This window comes from Columba livia, chromosome 5 (genome assembly GCF_036013475.1).
Source record: "Columba livia isolate bColLiv1 breed racing homer chromosome 5, bColLiv1.pat.W.v2, whole genome shotgun sequence".
Taxonomy (NCBI): Eukaryota; Metazoa; Chordata; class Aves; order Columbiformes; family Columbidae; genus Columba; species Columba livia.
This window is the reverse complement of record NC_088606.1, coordinates 44,261,532-44,268,002: the sequence shown is the minus strand read 5'-3', so window position 1 is coordinate 44,268,002 and position 6,471 is coordinate 44,261,532. Positions and strand designations below refer to the sequence as shown.

The window sequence follows — 6,471 nt, the reverse complement described above, 5'->3', positions numbered from 1 at the left end:
GCCCGCCCGCCCCGCCCGGGCCGGCCCACCGCGGGCGGGACCCGCCACCGCCACCGCCCGCCCGACGGGACGGCCCCGCCGCCCGCCTCGGCACCGGTACCGGCACCGCGGACCCCCGCGACCGGCCACGTCGGAAGGCAGCGGCTGCTCGCCGGCCAGGACGGTGCGTCGGTTACATGCGGGTTACGCGTGGTTTCTGTGTGGCTTATACGCGGGTTAGGCGTGGGCTGCGCCCGGGCCACGCGTGACCGCGGCTCGGCGCCTGGGAACAAAGAACAGCGTCCTGTTTCCTGGGAGGGAAAGAGGGGCGAGGGGGACCCATGAAAATAAATCGGTAACTGGGAGCAACAAAAGGCTCCTCGCCCCACCCATCCCTTTGGGAAGCTGCCAGAAGGATGTTTTATCTCTGCGTGTTTAAAAGGCGAGGGCGAAGTGAGCGCTGGCGGCAGTTTTGTCCCGGACCTTCTCTGCGCTGCAAATAGGGGCTCAGTCGTTCTGGTCATGGGCGCGCGGTGTCGAGAACTGTGACACAATTCCCTGTAAAAGGCAAAAGAGAATAAACGTGGGCGCAGGGGAACACATATTTTTTCCAAGTGCAGGGGAAGAGCCTGTCTCTGCGTCTGCACAGAGAGATGCAGGGCCAGGGCCGGGGGGGACAGCGTCGGCCAGAGCCTGTCCTGGGGAGAGGCTTGCATCACTGAGGCCCTCCAGAGAGCAAAATGAGTGTGCTGGCATTTTAATGTTGCACTTAGCTTAGACCAGATGAGATTGTAATGAAAGAGAATGACATGGTAAACAGCAAACATCGGTGGCAATTAGCTCACAGAGGGGCAGCAGCTGAGCAGGGTCCAGCTCTGTCTCTGTCCTGATGCTACTCCTTTTTTTTTTTCCAAGTGAGCTTTCTGGCATGTTTGTTTGACCCAGCTCATGTCACTGATCCGTTTTAGAGGTTTAGAGGAGGACCACGCAAACAGGAGAAGGGTAATGCACTCGGGTAAGGGACAGGGAGAGGGAAGCAAAGGGAGACAAGATGGGGCGGCAAACTTTGAATTCTCTTTAACCCTAGGGACAAACCCTTATGGGGAGCTGCATCCTGAAATGTCTAGTGTGATGAGCTCATTGCAAACTCAAGAGTGTCCTTTTAGAAACTAATGGCATGTCCACTGGGAACTGGGCCGAAATCTCTCATTTCACAGATGCCAAGTAATGAATCTTTGAGAAACAGAACATTTCTTCCGAGGGAATATCTGACATTTCAATAGCTGGTTTTGCTGCATAACAGAAAGAAAAAAAAAAAAAAAAGCTGAAGATTTTATATTAAAAAAAAAAAAAAAATCAAAATTCCAGAGCAAATCCAGTCCTGACTTAGATATAGTGAAACATTTTACTATGATGAAGTTCAAAATTTTCAGTGTGATTGTGCCAGAACACGTAGAAGAGATGAAATGTTATACATACTCCATCTGGGCTTTGTGGCTTTGAAATATGATAATGTAATACAAAAGCACACAGAGCAAAATGAGAAGGCAAAGCTGAAACAATCATGTTTTACATTATTGAGATGAAATAACTATGATATTGTCAAACAAGGAAAGTCAAAATATGTCATGCTGGCTTTTTTAAAGAGAAATTTGCATTCAAGGAGATCTCTCAAAATTGCTTCAAAAAAGTAACGAATAGACAGTTTTCCAAGGATAGCTCAGGCTTCTGCATTCAGCTAAGAGTTTCAGAACTAATAAACGTCATTTTTCAAAAGTGATTCAAACATTTGTGTCATCCGATGTCATGAGGGACTCTGGGGTTATTTCTGGCACATATAAACGTGCTTTTGAAAATATCCTGAAACAAGATTTGAATTCATAAACTAGAGTTAGAGGCCTTCTGCAGCAAATGCTTTGTTTGAGACTACCCAGATCTCCCACCCACCCACCTTTTCCTTATTCACAGGCCTGGGAATAGCTATTGTCCTCCCTGCCGAGTATTTCAATGGCAGGATAACCCCCATCAAATGCGCACTCAGCTCTGCCCCTCTCCCCTCTGTCTTTGATGCAGGACAGACCGTCACAGCGTTAGCATTGGTCTGTGTGACCGTGGTTTGTTTAAGTAACCTCAGAATTTCATAGGGGTTTCATATGCATTTCTCTTTGACTCCCCAAGCAACAGGCGAGTGGATGCAGGCAGCATCGCTCCGGTGACCCCTTGCAGGCAGGCGTGGGGTGTGACAGCTCACAGAGCCACCAGCCGCCCTCTGCAGCAGGAGGCAGTTGTGAAGAGACTTACAAAAGGCAGCAGCTGGTCTGCGGGAAGCTTTTGCCTGTGCAGCACTGGAACCTTACACGGATCCAAACAATCATCAGTTTCCTTCACAGCAGCTTGAGTACGTGTGTGATCAAACCTTCGCTGCAGTATCTCTAGCAGGTGCCGGTGACTCAGGGCTAAACATTGTTGTGCAGTGTTGTACCACACAGGCCTGAGGAAATCAAACAGTTCAGAGTCACCAGCTCACTGAGCTTTGGCTGAGGCACTTAGTCAGGCGGTGGAGAAGGAAGGATGAAGAGCAAACTCCAAGCTGTGGAGGAACACCAGGAGGGAGGAGGTGCAAACAAGGGCAGGGAGCAGGGAGAGGGCTGCACTTGCCACTGGCACCCACAAGAGCTGTCTGGAGGCTGGTGCTGGGACGAGATGCAAAATGGAGAGGAAAAAATTGTGAACTATCCCTAAGGTATGTCCTGCACTTGGGGGACAGTCTGTGGCGAGAGGCAGTGACTCGCAGAGAGCGGGACACAGAGGGATGGGGGCTCTGAGGGGCCCTGGCAGCAGTGAAGAAGGGTGAGAGTGGCCCAAGGTGCCTCTCGAGCTGCACTCATGAATATCTGTCAGAGGAGCATCTGCAAGGGAGAAAGGTCTTGCAGCCTCCCCGCCTCGCAGGGAAGAAAGCCTTTTGTGTAATGTGTGGAGTCCTAGATCAAAGGCAGAGTGCTGTTTGTGCATTCTCGGGCTGGAGAAACACCAGCCTGCCTTCTGCATCTCCAAATAGGACAGCCTGTTAAACATGATGCCTCTGAAATGTGCTAAGGCAGATACATCAGTAGGATGTGTTATATGCAGTGCTGAACACATTAAAATACATGCTGGGAGGAAGCAGCGTGGGAACCTACAGCCTGTTAGACTGTGTGTGGAGCAAGCCCATGGTGCTGACAGGGAGGATTTGGCTGTTTCCCTGGGGAATGCTGAGTCTTCATTTCTCCCCATGGGCAGCTGGAAACACTGAGAGGGCAGGTGAAGCCCATGAGCAGCACTGTCTTTCTGCTCTGCCCTGGGTGGCTGGCCCCATGTGTCACCTACTCGCCAAGAACCACGTCTGGTAATACTTGAGAGGTGTGAGTGGGTGCACCCTGCTTGTGGCAAACCAGGGGCAACATATGGAGAGCTCTGCAATATAGAGAGAGTAGGGTGCTGTGAGGGGCCAGAGCTGGCAGCGAGATGTGCTGCTTCCTCAGATGTCCCCTCCTGGGCTCAGGCGGGGGAAGGGGCTCCATACCCAAGGGGCTGGAGTCTGCAGCCATCCTCAGGCGAGTCCTCCATGTATTCAGCACCCAGTGGGTGCAGATACTTTATTTAGTTAATGTTAGTGAGAGACAGGTGGAAGAATAAAATTGTTTTGTGCGAGGGGCTTGGGGAGGGCAGCATGTCCTCCTCAGCCTGGGGAAGCGAGGCGGATAGCTTCCATGCAGCAGGCAGCTATTTGCAACAGCAAAGCAGAGGAAATAATCAATACTCTGTAGATAAGGCTGGGTTTTTTTTTATCAACATCTCTCAGAGCTCTGGCCATCTGTCCCCTCGCGTCCCCAGGGTGTGACCCCAGTCCCTGCAGATCCTGTGAGAAAACGTATGCTGTTTGGGCTGAGATCTCTCCTTATCATTTGACCTCATTTTGCCACCAGGATGGGACTGGAAGGTGAAGATGGTGATGGGGACACTGTCTTCACCAGGAAAAAGACTCAAACTGCTTTACCAGCAACATAGCCTTTTTGTCTGGGAAAAGAAGCACAGAGATTTGGGGTGGTGTCTGTGTCCCCAGGCTGCTCTCTTTCCAGAATGCTGGGCAGACGTTGCAGGAAAAAAAGCTGTTGAGAAAATCGTGTTTTCTGATCTGTGAAAAGCCATGAGGCCTAGAAACAGGAAAAAGCAGGTTCCAGATTGGCATGAACTTTTTCTTCTTTCAAGGAAATCTCAAAAACTGTTGTTTTGGGTCAAGGCATTTTGATTGTTTATGCAGATCTCTGTCTTTTAAGTAATTTAGTGTATAACCTATCATGCAGAGAAACAAAGTGCCATTGGAATAAAAACTTTAAAACAATTTCTTCAAATTTTACCTGAAATGGCAGAAGACATTCTCAATGTTTTTGCCAAGATGGCATTTTTAGGAGGAAAACAAAACAAAACAAAACAAAAACCCCAAAACCCAAAAAACCACAAAAAATGAAAGTCAACCAGCTATTCCCAGAACGTCATCTGAAGGAGTGAGGAGGTGTCTGTGTGCACTCGAATATCACTGAAAGGGGCTCCAGCCCCTGCACGAGGTTCTTGCAGGAGCTTTGATGTCTTAGCAGGATGGGCATAAACTCCATCCACTGTAAAAGAAGGTCACATCAAGGCAGAGCAATAACTTTTTTCCCTCTTTTCCTGCCCCCTTAACAGCATCCCACACACTTCTGGATTGCCACCCTTGTTTTCAAAATTCCGCAATGCTTTTTTGCTGTTGCTTTTCCCTCTGCCTACCCACCCCTTCAGCTCTGACCCCCTCTGAGCATCCATGAGTGTCCTCTTTTCAGTCCTTTTATGTTCTGTATCTGAGATTGTCTTGTTGTCCCTGTAGCATGTTGAGATACTTGCTGACTTCAATTTTCACCCTTTATATTGTCATTTTCTCACACTAGGAAATGTTTCCTAGTGTCTCCTTTGAAAGATTCTACAGCAAATGGGCTGAGTGGTACATCTGGAAGGTGTAAAATCAGATGAGATGGTTAGACTACCTAGTCCAAACTCCTCTATCCCTCACAGCTTCTTGTATTTCATCTAATTAGAGCTGTATTGAGTGTGACAACCTGTGCTTCTCCTTGGTTGCAGCACGCTTTCTGGGACAGTAGTCCAGGACTAGCCTTTACTATAAAGCTGCTTTGCAGAAGTTACCTTTCTGAATGCTGAAGGCCTCCAGTCAACACATAGACAAACCAAAACCACTTTGGCCCTGTGTTTCAGCCTCACCTTCCCTCACACAGCCTTCCACAAGGGAGGTGGGTGGTAGGGGCAAAAGCCATCCCATTGTGCACATCCTATAGACAGCAGCTTGAAACCACCAGCAAATCTGCAGAGTGGGCACAACCTCCCTCTAAGTATGAAAACCTGGTGGGATGGGCCATCAAGTGCCTCTCCCATTCCAGAAGCAAGTTGTGATGGTTAATCAACCTCATAGAAAAATGTGTCTGATTTCCCACTGGAGTTTGCTTGGGGTCCTTCTAGGGACACTAGTGGATGATGTGACCTGTTCTACTGGCTTAAAGGACATGGCATGTCTTGAAGCAAGGGACGACATTCTCTTTACAACAGTGTCAGATTTGCAGTGATTGAGTGAATCAACGGAGCAGTTGTGTTGGATGCAGTATAATTTGAAGCTGTACTACCTCAAAGTTCCTCCACGTGTGTTTTCTTCCTTCTGGACATTTGTTTTTGCAACAGGCAAGTCTCTTCCTTAGTTCCAGGAGTAGCACCTTTGTGGTTTCTGTAACTAAAGGTCCCACGTTCAGTCTTCAGAGCGACCTGCTCTGAGAGCATAAGTATAAGAATATTACATCTCCTGCCAATAAATGAGACACCACAGAGTCATCTCCTGAATCACATTTTGCCTTTCTCTTGATCCTCCCACCTAGGGTAAGTTGCCTCCCAAGCCCTTCTTGTGCTCAGCAAACACTGAGAAACCCCCCTCCCCACAAGGAACATGAACGAGCTGTGTATAGAATATCAGGCAACTGTAAATCTGAATAGAAAGTTATTTTCTGAGGGTCAACTGTCAAAGTGTGGCAATGTTACCAGATGTTACCAGCAGATATCACCTCAGTGGAGTCTGTTGCCTGATGGCATTCCCAGGTGCTGTGCCATTGACAGCAGCATGGTGCTGATAGCTGGCATTAGTTTTCTACGTGACTGTCACCTACAAATAGTCTGTGATCATACCTTGCACTGTGTTTCTGCTTCCTTGCAGTTGTGGGCAGGGTGGGCAGCATGGGCAGTGCTGCAGGGGCCACAGCTCCTACTGCTGTGGTTCCCACAGCCCCAGGGCCCTGCAGCCATGGTTCTCCCTCCCACTGTTGCAGGCCTGGTCCTCGCCCACTGCTGGAAACCAGGATGGCTTTAACCCTGAGATTGCTGCCCCTGTGAAACAGGAGAGAAGGCAGTGGCCATCCTCTCTCC

General features: G+C 49.1%; 1 long non-coding RNA gene across 2 annotated transcripts in view; it reads left to right on the top strand.

The window, feature by feature from the left end:
• The first annotated feature begins 37 nt into the window (after positions 1–37).
• LOC110357290 (uncharacterized) overlaps positions 38–6,471 on the top strand; it is a 41,548-nt gene continuing 35,114 nt past the window's right edge. For both annotated transcript variants that reach the window (XR_010473026.1, XR_010473025.1), the window contains exon 1: positions 38–163. This is a non-coding gene — a long non-coding RNA (uncharacterized LOC110357290). The remainder of the gene's footprint in view (positions 164–6,471) is intronic.